The following is a 21,563-nucleotide window of genomic DNA, read 5'->3' on the forward strand; positions in this document are numbered from 1 at the left end:
TGCTGAACACTTTATATGGGCAAAAGTTTGAATTTGAGCTTGATTTGGTCTGTGAAGTATTGGTTTGTTCGGTGTATATGTAAAAATAATGGTTGGGGGGACCATTGTAGATGAGAATAAAACCAAAATAGCTACAAAGTTTGAGAAGTATGAGTCTGTAGAACAACATATGGTGTGTTGACTGTAACCCAAGGTACAGTTGTAGAGTTCACCTATCTGTTATGTAGACATTCTGTAATACTAAACTGTAACCCAAGATACAGTTGTAGAGTTGAAGCAAATAAGGTTGAGTAGATGTGGTGGCCAAGGAGATGAAGGTCAGACTCAAATATACTTTAGACTTACTGTGATAACGGGCTGGAGCCATAGCACAGCGGTAGGGCATTTGTCTTGCATGTGGCCAACTCGGGTTTGATTCCTCTGTCCCTCTTGGAGAGTGCAGCGAGCTACTGAGGGTATCCCGCCCACATTGCAGAGCCTGACAAGGTACCCGTGGCATATTCAGTATGCCAAAAACAATAACAACAAGTCTCACAATGGAGATGTTACTGGGGCCCGCTCGAGCAAATCAATGAACATCGGGATGACAGTGCTACAGTGCAGTACTACTGTGATAACATCAGGATAGCTATAGCAATTAACAAAAAAGTAGAACACGTCAACATGGAAGGTGGCTTGGGGGACAAGAGACTTCAAATGTTCACCTGATTCAGAAAACAGATGGCATCTGATCCCTTTCTTTTGAGCCAGAAGTTCAGCTTTCACCCACTGTGGAATAATTAGATTCAAATTGAGGCTCTAACTTCTGTTAATGAGTTGTATGTTTAGAAAAATTATATTTATTACAGTACAGCGCCCTCATTTTGTGTAGTCATTGTTGACATTCTCCTGGGTTCTTTCTGTAATTTTTTCCCCTAACTTTTTTTTTCATTTTTTTGTGGGGGTTTTTATGGGTCTCTGTTTATATGTTAGCTTGACTGTGCTTCCACATCCAGATGTTTTGTCAAACACCATCTGGATGGTCCTGTGACAATATTTTTTAGGTGTGATTAACATTCGAATCAACAGACTTGGAATAAAGTAGATTATCCTCCATATTATAGGTGGGTCTCATGTAATCAGTGGACTGCTTTAAGACAAAATGGCTGGTCTCCTGAAGAGAAAGTAATTCTGTCTCAAAGCTCAAGCTAAAACATCAAATACTTGCAACTCTCCACCTTTCTAATGATCACAGAATTTGTCATTTCCCCATAATTGTGAGTCAGTTTTTTATTCTTCATGTCTCTTTTTTTTGTCTCTGTCTCTGTCTTTCGGTGTATATGCATACATTCTCTCTCTCTCTCTCTCTCTCTCTCTCTCTGTCTCTGTGTCTGTCTCTGTCTGTCTCTCTCTCTCTATCTCTCCTCAATGGAAACTAATACATTTAGGGTTTTTGTTTTGATTTTTTTGTTTTGTTTGGGGATCACACCCTACATTGCTCAAGGCTTACTCCTATTTCTGCTCAGGGATCACTCCTAGTAGTGCCAGGAGATCATATGTGTTGCCAGGGATTGATCCCAGGTCAGCTATGTACAGGGAAGGAGCATTTTGGCTGCACTATGTCTCCAGCCTAATTAATATGTTTTGATGCTCTTCTTTCAAAAGCAGTGATAGGCCAGAGAGATAGCACAGGAGTTGGCACAAGCCTTGTATGTGACTAACCCTGGTTTGATTAGCAGCACCATATCATCTCCTGAGCACCACTGGGTACAGCCTTGGGGCATCCACTGAGCGTCCAAGGTAGCTGAGTAATTCATTACACAATAGGACCTGAACTACACAATATCTTTGGGACCTTGCCTTGAATTGTGAGCCAGTTTGTGGGCCACAAATCCCTGTGTAGGGCTCCTAGTCCTCATGAGCACCACTTGGAAACATCACACAAGTCAATCCAAACAGAATAAAATAGTAAAACAAACTGATGTACCCAGAAGTTACTGAAGGAGTGTGTGTGTTTGTGTGTGTCTGTGTGTGTATGTGTGTCTATTCCCTCCCCATTACCTTAGTCCTAGTCCCTATCTTTCTGTTATCTCTGTCCTAAGTCTGCTTGACCAAAAGGAGTATTGAATTTGCTTTGTATGGTTTCTCCTTGCACTCTTAAATCTCTGGTGAAGAAATTCAGACCTTTTGGATGCCTCTATCATATGGCTTAGAAAGGGTGCGATCCTTTCCAATGGGGACCCTAGTTCAGCGTTTCTTGAAAGTGATTCCAGTCAATTTGGTACATAAAAAGCACAGAAATATGACTGTAACCTGACCGGGGATGATCACTCCCTTCTGCCCTTTGTCTTCTTTTTCGTTATGGATGTTTTAAACAATGTTTTGATCTATTCCCGCTTGCTCCCTGCTGCTTCTCCCCCTTCCCTGCACACTAGAACTCCTGTCTTCCAGAAAGGTGAAAAGTAAACCGGCCATTGTTTCCAAATAGTCTACTTGTTTTCATCATTGCGAAGCAAGCTCAATTTTACTGACTGAAGACAGAAGACACATTTCTAGAGGTTGCATTGGTGTCATCTAAATCTTGAAAGTAGTGAAAACACAGTGTAAGCACGCTAAAAATAAGTGCTGTTAGGCTGCTTTTGACAGCCTTTGTAAAATACTGGGCAGCTACTTCTCCACTTAGGAGAACTATTTTGGCTTCAGTCTTTCTTCTCTGTTTTTGAACATGTAAACTCTTTTCCTTGGATTTGCTTGGAGCCATGCATCTAATTACAAATCAAGAGATTCTGCTGGAGACTAAGATGCATTTTGGAATCTTTCTAGTCATCTAATTAGGCTCTGTGTTCCCGGTATTTTTGCAATTTTGAAGTTAGTCTATATTCACTGCACAAATAACCAGCTAAAATATTCATCAATGTCAATCATAGTTGGACAGTACAAAAATAATGCTAGTTGATATAGTATGTTTCTGCCATATTTGGGGGGTGTGTGTGTCTGTGTGGATGAGGGGCGCTGGAAAAAAGAGAAAAAGAAAATTCAATGTCATCCCCTGGCATTTTAAAAGATCTTTTTCCCTTTTAAATTATTTTTTGTTTCATGATTGCTAGTTTTGGAGGCGACACCTGGAAGTGTTCAGGGGTTATTCCTGCTCTGCGTTCAGAGGTTTTCCTGGTGGAGTTTGAGAGAATGTTTGGTAGTGGGTGGTTTAAACCTGGGTTTCCTTTGTGCAAAACTTCTGCTCTCGTCTGTTGAGTTTTCTCTCTCTCTCTCTCTCTCTCTCTCTCTCTCTCTCTCTGAGGCCTAGTCTCACATTTCATGCTGGGTACAGTCAAATTTCATCCAACTCTTTTAGTCTTTAAAGGTGAAGTTGAACCTTGGTGATTTTCCAGTCTCCTCTCTCTTCTCTTGGGCTTGAACAGAACAACAGCATTCTTGCCACTTGAAAATTTGGAAGAGCTTCTGTTCTTCAATTTCTTTAGAGGTTGCACCTGCAATTCCTTGTCCTGTTCTGCAGAGGAACCTGCAAGGGATCCCCTAACCATAGAACTTAAGACTTTGCTTTTAGGCCCCCATTCCACAGTTCTCTTCCTGCCTACCCAGTTTGGGGGTGCTACCTCCAGGTTTCTCCTCAAGCACAACAAACCTTGACATCCAGACTCACTGAAGCAATTTGCCAACTTCTTGTCCTTTTCTCATGGTTCTGAGGAATCCCTACACTCTTTTTCTCTGCAGTTGTGTTTGGTCATACCCAGCAGTGCTCAGGGCTTACTCTTGGCTCAGGCTCAGGGATTACTCCTGGCAGAGTTCTGGGGACTGTGCGTGGTGCCAGGGATTGAACCTGAATTGGCTGCATGCAAGGGAAGTGACTATTCTCTGTACTATCATCTCACACACTCATACTCCTTTAAATGTTGTGTGCCCGTCCCTAAACCAGGCAGTCCTCTTCTTGAAATACTCAGCTTTCTTCCCCATTCATTTGTACTAGATGGCACAGAAACCTCCTCTGCCTCTTGATGACATACTGAGAAGACCCGGTTCCCATGCCCTGGAGTCAGCGTTCACCTATGTCTTCCCGGAGGGCTGAGAAGGTCCCAGATTTCAGTTACTAGAAATCCCCATCCACAATGCTATGGAGGGAACTTCTTTGTAACGTAGCAGAATGTCATCCTTTTGAGTTTTTACCAATACCTTTATTAAATGACCACACTTCAATTTGTTTACATGTTTGTCATGACATAGTTGGGAGGATATTCTGTGTACAGTGTGGGGGCTCTGAAGAAATGTGCAGTAGCATAGAGCACCTGTTTTGCAAGTGAATGACCCTGAGTGTGTGAGTGCCTGGTGTCCCCTGTGCCTTGGGTACAAGGCTGGCAACTCTGCTGTCTGTGATCCCTGGTGCCATGTGCAATTTCGGACCACACTATATATTGTGGTACACGTGAGTACCACAGGAAGGTGGGGGATCTCCAGTGAGCACAGGAACTGGAAAGAGATATGAAAGCTTCATGGTCAGCAACTCTACACCCTAAGAACATGTGTGTGAGTGCCACAGGGACACCACCGAGTGCCCCAAGCATAATCTGTGTGCTTTGACTAAGAGTTTAAGCCCTGGTGAACATGTGCTCAAGCACCGCAACCTAAGAATGCACACCTCGTTGAGCGCTGTGGTTGACTGTGTGAACAGCCTAGCCTGCGATTCTCAGGGAGCACCACAGCTAACAAGCTGAGAGCTCCACCGCCAGTGAGCGCCACCCCTGGTCCTTGCAACCACAACATCAATGGCATTGGAGTGTAGGAGGAGGGGAGAGACCAGAAATAAGGACTGAACAATTATTTTATTTTGTTTTGTAGCTAGCTCTCCTTTTCAACTGATATCAGGATCATTTCCCAAGCCACTCTCGTCTGCTCTTTCTTTAATGCGCATTGGCTCAAATACATGGGCAGATGATAGAGTGCTGACCAAGAGATGGTCAACCAATTCTGTCTTCCCTTTGAGTGTCTCAAATGCTTCATAACAAAATTAGCATAAATCTCTTTTGACGGGCACTCGAGCCCTACTGGCAAGAGGGAAAGATTGTTTTGTTTTTCGCTTTCTAAGATCACATGTGTGTGTATGTGTGTGTGTGTGTGTGTGTGTGTGTGTGTGTGTGTGCGCGCGTGCGCACAGGGGTCACTCTGCCTGAACAGTTCAGAACACTTACCTAGGATCTTTACCTAACCAGCTCTGTTGTATATGATTAGTCCAATTATTCACACACAGGAAAAGTTGTACCAAATTCATCTCCATTTGCTTGTCCTTCTGTGGTCTTCTTTGAGTGTGAAACAAACATTTTTTCTTTCTTAGCATTTATTTTTGTTTGGGGCCCACTCCCAGTGGTGCTCAGGGATTGTTCCTGGCTCTGTACTCAGAGATCACTCCTGGAGGTGCCCTAGTGATCAGATGCAGATGCTGAGGATTGAACTATGATCAACCACATGCAAGGTAAGCACCTTACCTGCTGTACTATCCTTCCAGCCCCCATTCAATAACTTGATTTCAGTTTGTTCTAAAGCAAAAAGATAAGGGAAATATACATTTTTGGTCTTTTTTTTTGGTATGAATATACTGGAGCGATAGCACAGTGGTAGGGCGTTCGCCTTTCATGCGGCTGACCCGTGTTCGATTCCTCCACCCCTCTCGGTGAGCTACTGAGAGTATCTCGCCTGCACGGCAGAGCCTGGCAATATCCCCGTGGTGTATTGGATATGCCAAAAACAGTAACAGTAAGTCTCACAATGAGAGATGTTACTGGTACCCACTTGAACAAATCGATGAGCAATGGGATGACAGTGACAGTGATACCGCTTTCAAACATACATTTATTACTGGTTTCCATCTAGCTGGGCCACCACAATTAAAAAGATAAAATTTTTATTTCATGAATATTTACTGAGAAACTACTTTTGTCACAGAGTGTACTAAGTTTTAGAGATAATTGAGACATAGTTTGAGGAGGGAAAGAGGTATGGAGCTGGCAGAGAAAGTAAATATAAATGAATAATATCTATCCTGCAATAAATTCCATTACAAAGGTGATCTTTACTACCACAAATAACTTGGGTTATGTGTTATATGAAGTAAGCAAGAATAGAAACCGAGTTCTTGCTCTAGGGAATTGAAACAACACATTAAAAAACAAATGCTTCTGAAGAGATTGCTCACATGGTTGAGTGCGTGCTTGGCTTGTGGGAGACCCAAGCTTGTTCTCTGGCATGAAACTCCCCAAATTAGAGTCCCCCAAGTACCACTGGAAGTGATCCTCAAATTGCAGGGTCAGAAGTAGTCCCTGATCACTGTCAGGTGTGACCCAATTTAAAAAACAAAACAAAACAAAAATAGTTACTTTGAATGTAATGTGGCAAATGTTAGGACTCAAACATAGACTTGATAACTCAATGTTATACTGCCGAGAATGATGAATGACATATAAAAGGTATTTAATTTCCCAGTCTTCATTCTTTCTTATTTCTTTTTGATTCTAAACATCAAAACCAGGGCACTCTCGCATACTTGACCTTTGAGCCTCAGCCCAGATCCCATCCTTCTCCTTTCATGCTGTGACAGAAGACATGTTTCCAAAGCTAGCTGTCGATAGTTTCCTACCCGCAATCCAATCGGGAAATGTGTCCCACTACTCTCTCATCAACAGGAACTCCCTTTGAAACTGGCCAGCCCATTGCAATTCCCAGGTAACCAAGAGAATTTGGTAGAAGTGCTGCTTAATGATTTGTGAGATGGTCCCAGTAAGACTCGGTAAGGTCAGCCCGTCAGCTGGAATATTTCTCTATAAGATGATGCTCCTCAGAAAGCTTTTTCTATATTCCAGCTGCTGTGCTGATATGTCTGGCATAGGAGGAAATACTATGTAGGGAGCCATTTTACCTTACTGATCTTATCATGTCACTATTTGTTTAATCACTAGCTAACCCCATGCCACACCTAGCAAAGGTTGCCACTCCTAATCTTACTGATCTTATCCTATCAGCTTTTGTTTATTACTAGCTAAATCCCGTGCCACACCCTGCATTTCTGTTGGGGGTCCTGGCACCACCTCCTCCCAACAGGGAGGTATAAATACTGTAACTGCCATAGAATAAATGCCTTTTCTCCCTCCTCCGGGCTCTGCATCTATTCTTTCGGCTGCGCCCTACGAAGGGTTCTCCCTGCTGAACAGAACGAGACCTCCACATCGACTTCCACAATACTACACATAGGCACATAGTCAAGAACCCAAGCTGATCTTTGGGTCACGTTCACTCAGGCACCAGAGACGAGAGTGAAGGAAGCTTAGGTGAGGATCCCAGCTCATAGGCAGTGCCTTCAATCCACTTGAGCATTCAGTCCTTCATCCGCAGGATGTGAGAACCATCTGTCAGTGCCTTGATTGCCAGGGTTGATTCAGTGGATCTGGCTGGCTGGACAGGTACACCCTTCCTTCTTTGTGAACACATGAGCAGCTCCTTTGGTGAGGGTATGTGAGTAACAGCTTCCCTGGGGAAAGGGGGAGTGCACTGGAGAACACCCAGTGTGGCTCAGGGGTACTACTAGATCTGTGCTCAGAGGTCACTCCTGGTAGTGCTCAGGAGACTGCGTTGGGTGCAGGGGATAGAACCTAGGTAAGTTCCACGCAAAGCAAGTGCCTTAACCCACATAATCCCTTAATTTTTCCAGCTCCAAGAACCTCTAAAGAAGCTCTCAATATGACCTACTGGACTGTTGCTGTTTTATATTGCTAAGTTTGCAGAGGGGTGTGACCCAGAGCAATAGGTATTTAGAAGAGTTCCAAGAAAGAATTACTTTACAGTGTGTGATGCCATTTTGGAATCGTAGTTCTGGTGGGGTTTTGGTTTTCCATCATCCAGGAAACTCAGAAATGGAGAGAACATTTCATGGATAAATAATGTCTAAATTCAGATCACAGGATTTGGGAATCCATTCCTGACAGATATATTTTTCCACATTTGTCAAACCAAGGGTCCACTTGCTTGAGGAATACATCTCTCTTCTGGCAAGAAGCACTTCATGGTCAGATTTAGTGCTGATAGAAATGCTGAAAGAATGATTTGTTACAAACCTGTGAACACAACATTTAGTTAGTGATTAATGTGAGAATATGCCGTGGTCTGTTTGGCGGTTTAGGTTACTTTGGATAACAAGTATTTTTGTTGCTTTTAATCACTCATTATCATTGGTAGGGAGAACTTTTTGATGGAAAGGATTTGGAGAAGAATGCAATGTTAAACTCCAAAGTTCTCTCCATTTTAGTCATTAGTTCTGCCCTTATTAGCAATTAAATCATGTACAGATCTTAGATTGGCAACGTGGAAATTATCTAAGGAAGATATTCATTTTAATTATGTGAATTGAAAGCGGCACTTTATTTTTTGCTATTTTTCTATTTTACAGTAATTGAGAAATCATTAAAAATTGGAATACAGTTCCATTAAATGTAGAGGGGTAAAAAAAAGAGACTTATAATATCCAAAACACTTCCTTTCTTAGGCTGTACTCTTGACAGATGAGATAATTAAATATGAGTCTCTGTGGTGGTAAAATAGGTGTCATAGAATGAAAACAACGAGGTGCAATAAATGGTTAATTAATGGATGCCAATTACATTTCTGTCAGGATTGAATATGTATCCTAATGCTGGTGGCTTCAGAGAGGCTGAAGCAGAATTGCAGGGGACACACTCTGTTTTATCCCCTGTTCCCTATGTCTGCTAGGTGCTACTAAGCCTGGATTAGAACAATATCATCAACAGCAAAGCACTCCAAAAGGGGAAATCTCAAGACATAGATGTCAATCTTAAGCCAGCTTCCAAGGTATTTGATGTCAGTGCATTCTGCTTGTTGCTTTCTGTTCCATTCCTTAAATTTCACAGTCATTGTTTTTCACACCCTCCAACTGGGCCAGTCATGCACTTCACATTTCTTTCGATTTGCCTAACCACACATTTTGCAAATGACAGGGACGTAAGCGTTGCTCTAGGATTGTTCCCTCTCTCCCTTGTCTAGGTAGTTCATCAAGGGATGGATGGAGGACATTGCTAGAGGCAAGAAAAGGCAAGTCAATTTAAGATTTAGTCTATTCCATGCTCAAAGTGAGTTGGAATGTATGGCTATGCTTTTAAATTTTTTGGGGGGGTATATAGGCATATGTTAAAAATATAAAAAATCTAAGCAATTTCTCTAACACAAAGAGGTTTTAACTTATTATTAAATTGGATTATTTCGAGGTGATAATATACATATAAGTATTGGCACATGAGAGTGCACCTTTGCAGTGTTTTTGTTCCATTAAAACAAATTTTTTTAGCTTGCTTGTCAGTTCAGTCAGAGCTTCTCTAAGCCTCGCTAATTTTGTGAAATTTGGAATAGTGTTTTAGATAAACCTTGAAAGCTTCCTTCTTGCAGATGGCAATAAATCATTCTCTCCACTAAAAGCCTGGATGTCATTTGAAATTTATTACACAGAGTGGATAGTGGACTTAAAAGCCATTTCATGTGTCTTATTACTTCAATCATCTAATTTATGGGTTTCAGCTGCAATCGGAGTTGGAAAAAGTATTTTCCTTCCCCTGATCAATAGGAGTCTGGTTTGCATTCTCTCCCTGTTCCTCCACTGTCCTGGTCCCATCCCTGCCCAATTTTATCCACTACCTCTGTTGGATTTTATAACTTCTGCAGTCATTTTTCTTTCCATCAGTCAAGGCAATGCAGCTCTGAAATGGAAAGAACGTGCCAACAAGGCTGATGTAGATTGACTGAGCTTTACCAGCTCTTAGCTGCACTTGTCAAAAGATATCTTAGTTATTATTAGTTGAGCAATTTTGCCTTAGGGAAAGGGAAGCTGTCAAAAACTCCTCTGTTGAATATGTACATCTCTGGCTTCATGGAGAGAGAATGAAGGAAGCCGTTTCAACACCGAGGAGGTAAACCTAACTAATACACACTTAACACAAAGAATGATAAGGCATTGGAGCTCTTTATTGCCATATTAGAGGCCTTTTCTCCTGCCATGATAACTAATCTATTCTCATACATTAGTCATTCTCAAGCCAATAGTAAAAGATAGCATGAATGGATTAGTCATATGAAGAGGGATGCAGGGAAGTAACAATCCCAGAGGACCCTAAGATCTCATGAGGAGAATAGATGCACAAAAGTGCAACAATAATGGAGCTATTTCAGTGTTTCCAACCTTGCCTAGATAGCTGACTATCCCCAGAATTGTTTGATTTCAGAATCAGAAAAGTAAGTTGTGCACCCAATCATTCCTACCCCGGGCACAGGATTCATGAATACATCTAAAAACCCCATTGCCTGTTTAACTTGAACTCAGTCAATTGAATAGGAAAATTTAAAGTGTATTCAAAAAATACTACGCGGATGTAAGATAGAAAAGTGATATTCTTGGTCAACTTTGAGAAGTAGTTTTTTTTTTTTCTTTTTGGGTCACACCCGGTGATACTCAGGGGTTATTCCTGGGACTGCACTCAGGAATCACTCCTGGTGGGGCTCAGGGGATCGTATGAGGTATGAGATGCTGGGAATCGAACCAGAGTCAGCTGCATGCAAGGCAAACGCTCTATTTGCTGAACTATCGCTCCAGCCCCAAGAAGTGGATCTTTTACACCAAATACTTCTTTCATTGTTGCTTATTCTCTCCTCCTTTCCTAATGAGTCTTATTCTGTGTCTACCCACCTTCCTTTGTTCTTTCTCTCTGCCAAATGGTCAGTTACCTCTGGATCATTTCTTACTGTTTCCTTGCTTGTTAGGAGTGCCTGATCCCAGATAAAGGCTGAAAAAATGCCTGGTTTTAGTCTTTTCATCTTCATTAAATTTATGACAGGAGCATGAGGTCCTGTCCTGGTAAAAGTGATTGGGGGGCATACCTACTAGGAACTTGTGGTAAATAATTGATCTTATCAAATAGGCATGAGGTAGTATACACCTCCCTCTTTCTTACCATATGGCCATGTTAGCGTTGGTACCCAGCAGGGTGGAAGTTCCTTGACAACACATGGGAATGGCAGAAGGAAGTGATGGCCACTCCTGAGTGCTTGGTAGTGAGCTGCCCTGCGCCTAGAAGATGTTGTTCATGAAAAGTCATGTGTTTTTCTGGAAAGGCAGCTGCATTGAGAAATATGGCCACATAGTCTGAAATTTCTATCTTGGAGGTACTCCTAATTGTCCTTAAATTTTGAGAGAGAATCTTCTTTCTTGGTGGTTTTTCCACTTGAAACAAATCAACTCCTCGATTTAGTCTGAGAACTGAAGGCAAGAGCTACAGGGTCCAGTTCCATCTGATATTTTGCTTCTTAAAGACAACTGTGAAAGTTAAAATTCATCCTTTTCATATGTGGGTCATTTTCATTCAATTTCTCTCCCCCCCTCCTGACCTTACATAAATGATCTAGGTGATTCTATAATTTTTTGAAGTTTTATAAAGTAGAGATGATTTATTTAGTGCAGAGGGTTGTTTTGTTTTGCTTTTATTTGGGGTTGGGATTGGGGCAGCACTTGGCTGTGTCGGGATTTACTTCTGATTCTGAGCTAATGCTTCACTCCTGATAGGTCACTGGGGAACATGTGTGGTGCTGGGAACTGAACCTGGGTTGAATACATGCAAGGCAAGTGCCCTACACACTGATTTATCTTTCTGGCTTTGATGCCGAGAGGTTCAAGCCCAGGCTCTTATACATGTGAGGTGTGACCTATGTGACTGACCTACATTTTCAACTCCTACAGACAATGTAATTTATTCATTTAGGATTTGGGGGTACCCTTGGCAGTGTTCAGGGCTCTGTGCTTAGGGGCTACTCCTGGCAATGCTCAAAGGAAAATATATGGTACTGAGAATCAACTGCATGCAAGGCAAGCACTTTAACCCATGTATTACTTCTGACCCACATAGACATTTAAAAAATAAATATTAGAAATAACATTTTGCTAAAGTAACATTAGCCAATATGAGACTGAATACAAATTTCACTTATGAATAAGTGCAAACACCTGAGATGGAACATATGCACATTGAACCCAGAAAGACCTTAAGTAGAATAAAAAACCACATTTACCATATACTATTCCTGTGAGCAATTTAAGAATATATTTAATATTAAGAAATATAATTCTTACATTTTTAACTGAAGAAAAAAATATATTAGCATTTCTAACTTAGCAATATTTAGCAGCATTTAATTCTTCATACAGAAGTCTTCATTTATTGGAACGTGAATACATTGTTTATATAACGTGTAGGTAGCTGTTTATTGTGCCCGCTCAAGCCAATCGATGAACAATGGGACGACAGTGCTATAGTGCTATAGTAGGTAGCCAGATGAGGATCTTGATGATCTTCCAGGATAATAAGCAATGCCTTGCTGCGCTTGGGGACATTTTGGGGTGCTCGTGATTGAACTCAGGTTCACTGTATGCCAGGCAAGTATCTTAGTCCTTATACTATCTCTCAGGCCCCTCTGCAATTTTTTTTCCTCCATTTTTCTGGTGCCATGATGACAGAGGGAGACTAGATTAGTCCAGATGTTCATGCTGAGTTTGAACATACTCACAACTTACACCCCATCATGTGTTTTCACATTTTCAATTTCATTGAAATTGAAGGTTCAGATGACTTATCACAGAGATTAGTATGATTTCTTTTTAAATCTCGAAACAGGGATGTTGAAAGTTGGACTTTTGCGAATCCTGAATCTAAAGAGTGACTTCATGGAAGAAAGATGTTTAGTGAATTTCTACAGCAAATTCACATGGTGTTAAATACGCTAAAATAAAGCAAATGGTCACATTCTGCTTCAATTCCTTCTAAATAGTCCATAAATTCCTGATAATTTATAGTTGTTATCTCTTTGTTCATCACCTCACAGAGTGAGTAGGTGTTGCAAAGCTAACAGGATCTCTTTCTAGAAATGAAATGCAAGCTGTGCTAATCAACCATCAGCACTTTTGACTAGAATATATTTTTTCCTTTATTCTATGTGACTTATTGGTTGCATATGAATTCAATATTTCTATATTTAGATAAAACATCTCATATTTATTGCTCATAGGCACTTAGACCACATATTTTTATATCCAAAACATTTATTTTTCCTTGCTAAAAATTTGAAGTGGAATACATTTCATATCCAGAGGTATAAAAAAACTAATAAGTATTAGCTATTCAAGAATTTTGCAATCAGATGACATATAAAATAATTACAACTGATTCTTCCTTAAATCTCAGTTCAAAAAAGGAGCATAAGTCTTTTTCAAAAAAGATAGATGACCTGATCTTATTTTCCTCTGGAAAATCTAGGCTGTGTCTTAGATTATTGATGAAATACTATCAGTAACATTAATGACAACACTTCAAATATAGAACTCCATGTTTGGAAATTTATAAAAACTATTTGAAAAATTAGCTAAGTAAATCAATATTGTGAGTCAACTTTCAAGTGATATTCACTCTTTTAAATAGTATGCCATTTTCTTTTTGCCAAAGTGCACTGTACTTTGATCTCATGGTAATTAACCTGGTGTATTTTAGATACTTATTTGCTTTTCTTGTCTGCTGGATTCAGTTATTTGAAAACTTGGACCACTTTTGTTTGTTTGTTGTTGGGGGCCAAATCCAGTGATAAGGCTATTCCTGACTCTGGGCTCATGGATCTTTCCTGGCACTGCTCCGTAAGTGGTAGCAGAGCTTGTACAAGGGTCAGCCACATGCAAGGCAAATGCCCTACCCACTGTACTGCTGCTCCTTCCTGGACCACCCTTTGGTTCTTATAACCGAGCAGTGTACCCTAGATAGCATGCGTTCCACATGCACGAACATACCTGACTTAGAGACGCTCCATCTCTTTTGACATAGCCATTTATATAGATAAAACACCACAATTGAGTGAAAAGAGATCAATTGCCATAAATTGATGCTGTGATATGTTAATATAAAATGAGTTTTGCCTTTTCTGACTGAAAGAAGAATTACATTTCTCACAGATCTGGCAGCCCACTTTGGTCTTTGTTAGCGATGTAAATAGGCAAAATAGCAAACTGCTATGAGTCTTAGTTTTGTCTAATATAAAATGGAACTATTAATTGTACCTTAATCACCGATTTGTTAAGAATTATAAAGATGAATATGTATAAAGTGTCTAACACACTATCTGATGCATAATAAGCTCTCAACAAATGTTATTCAGGGGACATTCTACTTGTAGCTCGAGGTTAAGCCATTTATACTTCTTTACAGTATCTTTATATAAAGTGTAATTTTAACTTTGGTAATTATAATTATATATTAACAATAAAAGTTATCAATCATAACACTCATACGCTACATTGTTAAAAATACATTTTACGGGGGGTCAGAGAGACAGCCGAAGGATAAGAAACTTGCCTTGCATATTGCTGACCTGGGTTCAATCCCCAGTATCTCATGTGGCACCTGTAACACTACCAGAGTGATCCTTGAGCACAGAACCAGGAACAAGCTGTAAGCTGTGCACCACCCAAAAGCAAACAAAATTCAAATTAAAAAAAAAACTTTATTCATAAAAATTCTGCTGTTTTAGCACGATTGTAGTCGGAGACTTCAATACGGCCTTATCACCTCTAGATAGATCCACAAGAACAAAACTCAACAAGGAAACACTGACCCTGAATGAAGTAATTGAAGAGAGAGGCCTAATAGACCTATACAGGGCCTTACACCCCAAAAAGAAAGAATACACATTCTTTTCCAGTGCACATGGAACATTTTCAAAAATAGACCATGTACTGGGCCCCAGAACATACCTCAATCGAATCGGAAAAATAGAAATTGTATCAACCATCTTTTCAGACCACGATGCGCTGAAGATAGAAGCTAACCACCCACAAATACGGAAAATCAAATCAAACACCTGGAAATTAAACAATTCCATGTTGAACAATGAGTGGGTCAAGAAGGAAATCAAGGAAGAAATCAAAAGATACTTAGAAACAAATGAGAATGAAGACACGAGCTACCAAAACCTATGGGACGCAGCTAAAGCCGTGTTAAGGGGAAAATTTATAGCTCTCCAAGCATTCCTCAGGAAGGAAGAAAGGACCCACATAGATAGCTTGACTTTACAACTCAAGACCCTAGAAAAGGACCAGAAAAAGGACCCCAAACCAGACCGAAGGAAAGAAATAATAAAAATTAGAGCAGAAATTAATGACATCGAAACCAAAAAAACAATCCGAAAGATCAATGAAACAAAGAGTTGGTTCTTTGAGAAAATAAATAAGATTGATAAACCGCTAGCAAGTCTCACAAAGAAAGAAAGAGAGAAAACTCTAATAAATCGAATCAGAAATGAAAAGGGGGACATCATAACAGAAACCAGTGAGATTCAAAAGATCATTAGAGACTACTTTGAAAGTCTTTACGCCACAAAAAAGGAGAACCTAAAAGAAATGGATGGATTCCTTGATTCCTACAATCTCCCAAGACTGAAGAAAGAAGACCTGGAATACCTGAATAGACCCATCAATGTTAAGGAAATTGAAACGGTAATCAAAAACCTCCCCAAAAACAAAAGCCCAGGCCCAGATGGTTTCACTGGCGAATTCTTCCAAACATTTAAAGAAGACCTATTGCCTGTTTTCCTCAAACTTTTCCAGGAAATTGAAAAAACAGGAACTCTCCCAAACAGTTTCTATGAAGCACATATCTCCCTAATACTAAAAGCAAACAAAGACACCACTAAGAAAGAAAATTACAGACCAATTTCCCTGATGAACACCGATGCGAAGATCCTCAACAAAATACTAGCAAATAGGATCCAACAACTCATCAAAAAGATCATACACCACGACCAAGTGGGATTCATCCCAGGGATGCAAGGATGGTTTAACATTCGGAAATCAATCAACATAATCCAGCATATCAACAAAAGGAAAGATAAAAACCATATGATCATATCAATAGATGCAGAGAAAGCATTTGACAAGATCCAACATCCTTTCATGATGAAAACCCTTGCCAAAATGGGGTTTGGAGGAACTTTCCTCAAGATAGTCGAAGCCATCTATCACAAGCCTACGGCAAGCATTATCCTCAACGGGGAAAAACTAAGGGCCTTTCCTCTGAGATCAGGCACAAGACAAGGATGCCCACTCTCACCACTCCTCTTCAATATAGTACTGGAAGTACTTGCGATAGCTATTAGACAAGAAAAAGAGATTAAGGGCATCCAGATAGGAAGGGAAGAAATCAAACTCTCACTATTTGCAGACGACATGATACTATATCTAGAGAAGCCTAAAACCTCTACTAAGAAACTCTTAGAAACAATAGACTTATACAGTAAAGTTGCAGGCTACAAAATCAATACCCAAAAATCCATGGCCTTCATATATGCAAACAATGAGGCAGAGGAAAGGGACATGAAAAAAGCAATCCCATTCACAATCGTGCCCCAGAAAATCAGGTACCTCGGAATCAGCTTAACCAAGGAAGTAAAAGACCTTTACAAAGAAAACTACATAACGCTACTCCATGAAATCAAAGAGGACATGAGGAAATGGAAACATATACCCTGCTCGTGGATAGGGAGAATCAATGTTGTCAAAATGGCAATACTCCCTAAAGCATTATACAGATTCAATGCGATCCCTATAAGTATACCCATGACATTCTTCAAAGAAATGGATCAAGCAATCCTAAAATTCATATGGAATAACAAACGTCCAAGGATAGCTAAAACAATTCTTGGGAAAAAGATGATGGGAGGCATCACCATCCCCAACCTCAAACTTTACTACAAAGCAGTAACAATTAAAACAGCATGGTACTGGAACAAAGGCAGAGCCGTAGACCAATGGAACAGGGTGGAATATCCCTACACACAACCCCAAATGTATGACCATCTAATCTTTGATAAGGGAGCAAGAGAAGTGAAGTGGAGCAAGGAAAGCCTCTTTAACAAATGGTGCTGGCACAACTGGACAACCACATGCAAAAAAATGGGTTTAGACCTTGACCTGACACCATGCACAAAAGTCAGATCAAAATGGATTAAAGACCTCAACATTAGACCACAAACCATAAGGTACATTGAAGACAAGGTCGGCGAAACCCTCCACGATATTGAAGATAAGGGTATCTTCAAAGGTGACACGGAACTAAGCAATCTAGTAAAAACAGAGATCAACAAATGGGACTACATTAAACTAAAAAGCTTCTGCACCGCAAGAGATACAGTGACCAGAATCCAAAGACTATCCACAGAATGGGAAAGGATATTTACACAATACCCATCAGATAAGGGGTTGATATCAATGGTATATAAAGCACTGGTTGAGCTCTACAAGAAGAAAACATCCAACCCCATCAAAAAATGGGGCAAAGAAATGAACAGAAACTTTACCAAGGAAGAAATACGAATGGCCAAAAGGCACATGAAAAAGTGCTCTACATCACTAATCATCAGAGAGATGCAGATCAAAACAACCATGAGATACCACCTCACACCACAGAGACTAGCACACATCCAAAAGAACAAAAGCAACCGCTGTTGGAGAGGATGTGGGGAGAAAGGGACCCTTCTTCACTGCTGGTGGGAATGCCGACTGGTTCAGCCCTTCTGGAAAACAATTTGGACGACTCTCAAAAAATTAGATATTGAATTCCCATTTGACCCAGCAATACCACTGCTGGGAATATATCCCAGAGAATCAAAAAAGTACAATCGAAACAACATCTGCACATGTATGTTCATCGCAGCACTGTTTACAATAGCCAGAATCTGGAAAAAACCCGAATGCCCCAGAATGGATGACTGGTTGAGGAAACTTTGGTACATCTATACAATGGAATACTATGCAGCTGTTAGAAAAAAGGAGGTCAAGAATTTTGTAGTTAAGTGGATGGGCATGAAAAGTTTCATGCTGAGTGAAATGAGTCAGAAAGAGAGAGACAGACATAGAAAGATTGCACTCATCTATGGTATATAGAATAACAGAGTGGGAGACTAACACCCAAGAACTGTAGAAATAAGTACCAGGAGGTTGACTCCATGGCTTCGAGGCTGGCCTCACGTTCCGGGGAAAGGTCAACTCAGAGAAGCGATCACCAACTACATTGCAGTCGAAGGCCATGTGGGGGAAGGGAGTTGCGGGCTGAATGAGGGCTAGAGTCTGAGCACAGCGGCCACTCAACACCTTTGTTGCAAACCACAACAGCTAATTAGAGAGAGAAAGCAGAAGGGAATGCCTTGCCACAGTGGCAGGGTGGGGTGGGGGGGAGATGGGATTGGGGAGGGTGGGAGGGACACTGGGTTTACGGGTGGTGGAGAATGGGCACTGGTGAAGGGATGGGTTCCCAAACTTTGTATGAGGGAAGTGTGAGCACAGAAGTGTATAAATCTGTAACTGTACCCTCACGGTGATTCTCTAATTAAAAATAAATAAATTAAAAAAAAAAAAAATTCTGCTGTTTTTATGTGAGCTTCGTACAATGTTTGTACATTTCTGTGTATAAATATACCTTCTGTTGTAATACATATGTACTCATGTCACATTACACTTATAATTGTATTTGCTCTTGGCTCACATAAGACCCATGTTTTATTCAGAAGCTGCATAAAATTGCAGAGAACATAAAATTTGGGAAAAATTTTTGAGCCACGCCCAGCAGTATTCAGGGTTTACTCCTGGCTCTGTACTTAGGGATCGTTTCTGGTGATGCCCAGAGAACCAGATGTGGTTCTGGAGTTGGAACCAGGGTCAGTCACATGCAGGGCAAGTAACTTAAACCCCATAGTATTTCATAGTCCCCACAATTTTTTGAGATAACATTTAATTCTAAGAGTTCAGATGTTTAGATGTGTTAGGGGTACAATATGTTAGGGACCCACCACGAGCTACCACTATCCGTTCAACCCAGTTCTGTGGCGTCTTCCTGTCCAACCCTTAGTGACCTCAGCTCTGTTTTCAGAGTCTGAGGATTTGTTTCCATAGGACAATGTCTATTCCTTTTATTTACTTTGTTAGATTATGTAATGTTTTTCTTTCTTCTCATGTATAGCTACCTTCACTGATAAGGGATAAATTCCATCCATAATTTTATCCCTTATTGTAGCTAAGTAGTGTTCCACTGTGTGTATATATCAGTTTTTTGTTCTCTCATCTTTTTTCATAACTTTAAAAAATTTTATCAGTTATTGCCCAATTTGATAATTTGATTATTTTTCCATTCCGGGGGTATAGCAAGTTTTCTTTTCTTTTTTTTAAAAAGAAACATACAGGGACTGGATAGTACAGCGAGTAAGGCGTTTGCCTTGCATGCGGCTGACCCAGGTTCGATTCCCAGCATGCCATATGGTCCCCTGAGCACCGCCAGGAGTAATTCCTGAGTGCAAAGCCAGGAGTAACCCCTGTGCATCGCCAGATGTGACTCCAAAAGCAAAAACAAAAACAAAACAAAAAAGAAAGAAACATACATTCTTTAAACGATTTTTTAAATGATTTTTAAATGATCAGATGTTAATTTTGCGCATACTGGAACATCTTGCTGTTATAAAGTCTGCACATCTCTGATGTCATTCTTGCTATTACTTGCTAAAACACAGGAGCTGGAGAGATAGAATGGTGGGTAGGGTGCTTGCCTTGTGCAAGGCTGGCCTGAGTTTGATCCCCAGAATTCCATATGTTCCCTCCAAATTCCACCAAGAGTGATCCCTGAGCACACAGGCAGGAAGTCCTGAGCACTGCCATGTATGGCCCCAAAACCAAAATAAATAATAAAAAAGAAAATAAAAGTAGGACAGAGAGGGAGACTCCTTACTCAGCAGTCACATCACTGTGGCTTATTCTTAAAGCATCAGATATAGTCTTGACATTGAACGGTGACTTGTTTTAAGGCAATGACTGGAATAACTGGGACAAGATTCCGAAGGGGCTGCCAAAGTGAATTGCGATGCCAAATCACAAATTATAGGGAATAAAAAGTAATAATGTAGGCCTCTCAATAATAACTAAGAGATCCTTTCCCTTAATAATTCATCTTGCTATTTAAATTCACATTTTCCCTTTTCTAAAAATGTGGCTCTCCTGATCAAAATTTTAGAAAAACCCACTTTATGTTGAGGTTTTGGCAGAAAATCTTTAAGATAATTGCTTTGAATGCAACTTGTGTTTTCATACCACAAGCTCTTGACTTTCAGAAAATAGAAAACAACATCACATAACTGACATAAATTACAATTCATCAGAGACATGCTTAGATGTGTGTATACATTATGACAAAATGCATACTATAGCCGACGTGTTCTATGATCGATGCTAACAAAGAGGAAAAGTCAATTTATACTGTCTTCTTTCTGGAGGAAGTCAGGTCTTTAGTTAAAGGGTCCAGCTTCGTAGAAAAGTGGGGATAAAGCAAGGTTTCCTGACAGCTACCCAACAGAATTCAAGCTCTGTGATATCTTTTCACAGGGTAGAACCATAGTTCTCAACCAGGAAACTTTGATGGGTCAGCATAAGAATCTGTTTTACAAAACTCAACTTTCAAATGGAAAGTTGGCGATGAAAGAGATCTCAGACTGCATTTCCTTTGAGCAAATAACGTATTCTTTTTACCTCAGGACAGTGTGTACCGGGAATTTGTGCCATGGACTGTCAAGTCTTTCTCTAAGGTCCACTGTAGAATTATGTGCCCCAAGGAAGTCTTTCCCTGGAATTCTGACTTATAGGTGACAAGATAGGTGATATTTTAACCTCCATTTTGGAAACAGTGCTGAGAGACTATATATATATATGTATATATGTATACATATGTATATAATATGTATATTGCCACTCCCAGTGCAAAAAAGATATTTTAGTTTTCATCCAGACAGAAAACACTTCTCTCAGAAATATTGGATTAAAAAGTGGAGTAGCTTATTCAAAGCTTGAGGAATGTGTGATAATCATTGCATGTTCTTTCCTTTTGTCACCAGAGTTTTAGTGATAACTTTCTCAAGTTACAGAGCCCCAAATGAAGAAGGATTCTCAGCTAGTATGCCGTTTGCTTCCAAATGGTTTCACTTTCTCACATGCTTCATACCTTGACGTGTGTGCTTCTTAGCTGCTAGCTAAAGCTGGGCTTGATAGAAAATGCCTGTCAAGCATGACATCAACTCTTGACCTATAAGTCATTGTTAATACATCAAACCACTTTTTCTCTCTGAGCTCAGAGGCCCGAATCAAGCAGCTATTACAAATCAATCAGTGCTGTCACAGTAGATAAAATCGGATCATCTGAGCCCTAAATTTCAATCAGCCACCCTATTGCTGTTAGGACTGGAAGGTTAAAGATTTCAATGCAAGATGAATGCAGAATCTAGAGAAAACCTGAAGTCATCTTTCTGTCACCTAAAGCTTCCTAAGTGGTCCTTCTTTTAGTGTGTTATAGTAGTAAGCGTGGATGTTCTCAGATATCATTTACTGTCCAAAATTGTACAAAAATGATAAGACACTGGGTCAAGAAAATATCAGCTATGTGGGTAAAGATGATTACAATCAT

The sequence above is a fragment of the Sorex araneus genome, chromosome 2 (assembly GCF_027595985.1).
Source record: "Sorex araneus isolate mSorAra2 chromosome 2, mSorAra2.pri, whole genome shotgun sequence".
In the NCBI taxonomy this organism is placed as follows: domain Eukaryota; kingdom Metazoa; phylum Chordata; class Mammalia; order Eulipotyphla; family Soricidae; genus Sorex; species Sorex araneus.